This window comes from Sturnira hondurensis, unplaced genomic scaffold (assembly GCF_014824575.4).
Source record: "Sturnira hondurensis isolate 20B ecotype Veracruz unplaced genomic scaffold, ASM1482457v3 Scaffold0022464, whole genome shotgun sequence".
Lineage (NCBI taxonomy): Eukaryota > Metazoa > Chordata > Mammalia > Chiroptera > Phyllostomidae > Sturnira > Sturnira hondurensis.
This window is the reverse complement of record NW_028095095.1, coordinates 2440922-2443093: the sequence shown is the minus strand read 5'-3', so window position 1 is coordinate 2443093 and position 2172 is coordinate 2440922.

The following is a 2172-nucleotide window of genomic DNA, read 5'->3' as shown; positions in this document are numbered from 1 at the left end:
ATTGCCCTTCTCTCCCAGTGAAGCACATCAGGATGGCCACAAGGCTGATGCTGTGGAATGGAAAGCAGTGTTGACTTTCAGTGAATATAAAATACAAAATGGAGCCGTGGCTGGGCAGCCCAGTTGGTCGGGGCACTGTCCCTTGCACTAAAAGGATGCAGGTCTGATCCTCCATCAGAGCACACAGCTGGGCTGCAGGTTTGATCCATGGTCAGGGTGTGTGTAGGAGGTAACCTATCATTGCTCCTCCTCACATTGATCTTTATTTCTCCTTGCCTTTCCCTTTTTCTAAAAGTCAATAAACATCTTCAGGTGAAGATTATATATATATACACACACACACACACACACACACACACACACAGGTAAAATTTAAAAGAGGTCATCCACAAATTCCCATACTTTGTTATTAAGAAGTTACTGTGATATTTCTCAAAACAGATAACAAATGCACATCTGAGAACAACTATAAGACGGAGACTCACAGGCTGCACACGAGCAGCCATCAGAAGGGTGCTGCATGGGTGCAGCTGGCGGGCTGGACCCTGAGAAACAAGCAGGAAGTGAGGAGGCCAGAGCAGGTAATGGCACAGGGACGGGAGGGGCAGTTTGAAGAGTTATTCAGGAGGCAGGTTCTGTTTGGGTTGAGTTGTGGAGGACGAGGTAGGGACAGAGAGGGATACCCTAGTGATCCCCCTTCCTAATGGAGTTCAGTTTTACAGATGTTGACTTTAAGGTTGTTGTGCAACAAATCTTCAGATGTGACAGACACATGGGTCAGGGGATAGAGGTCCGAGCCAAAGACACAGACCCACGTAAAAGTGTCCTTAGAAACTGAGGAGAAATGCCAGAGGCCACCCCTCCAGCCACCCCTGGAGGGTGGCTGCCCAGGCAACACCAACACTGAGGGGAGGGTGGGGGATGAGCTGACTTCAAAGACGGCTGACAAGCAAAGGAGGGGGACAGAAAACATGAAGTGATGTTAGGAAAGACAAGAGATTTTTCCAGAAAGAATAGGCAGGGTAAAAGTTCACTTCAGTGGATGAAGAAAGTGAAGCCCAAGGCTGTGCCATGAAAAGTGGGAGAGGCAGGTACTGGCAATGTTGGGACAGGTGGGAAGGGAGGGTGGGGCTTTGGGATGGGAGGGAAAAGGCTCAGCTGTGTCTCTGAACAGAGAAACTGCAAGGTGGGAAGAGAGGAGACAGGAAGAACAATAGGAGCTTCCCCAGGGAAGCCATCCAGGGCACCGGTGGTGGGTGGGTTCACCCTGGAGGCAAGAGACTACTTCTTATGGCAGAGCAAAGATGGAGAGCCGGCCTAGGTGGCAGCAAGTCCTTGAGTGTGGATAGGAGAAGGCACTGAGGTGGTGTAGGCTCAGGAGCCTAGATCCCCAAGGGGAAGCCATGTTCTCGAGGAAGCAGCGACCGGCGGGCAAGTCTGGAATTGGCGGAGTGTAGAGGGAGGCTCCACCCATTAGAGACTCTCCTGACCACGCTTACGGGGCCTGTTCCCACTCGCGTGGCCAGAAGGAAAGGGGCCGCTTTTCCTTTCCTATTGTGCCTGCTGCACCCCTGCGCCTTGTGCATAGCTCGGCCCACCGTGGGCATCTGGTAAATATGCTAGAACTTTCCCTGAGCTTTGACCCTGCCCAGTCTCACGGGCCCCCTCCCGTCAGCTCCTGCACTGGGGGAGAGGCGGGTGTCTACCCCCCCCCCCAACCCCAGGGGATTTCAACGCATTTACTGGGTCCTAGAGTCCTCGGCCTCTCATCCCCCAGCCGCTCACCTGTGAGGCGATGGCCAGGCGGTGAGCAAAAGGATGGGAGGTGGGTATGGAAGGCGGACTAGAGCAAGCTACTGTGTATTTTGCGGGTCTGTCCCACATGCGAATTTGCCTACGTGCAAATCCTTAGAAAGTTGTTTCAAAAATAATCGTGCATCATTCGATCTCACATTATGCAAAGCTGACATACAACAAGATCCGTTTTAAACTACACACCAGCCACACCGGCCGGAAGTAGCATCCTCTGAGCGGATGAAGTCCAGAGCCGGTCTAGGCGGGCCTAAGGCCACCATCTGTGACCGTTGCTCTAGTGAGCTTCGGGCTCCTCGACGACGCAAGAGGGACAACAGCACCCACCTCACTGGCCTGTTAAGGACTGAGTTAGTGATA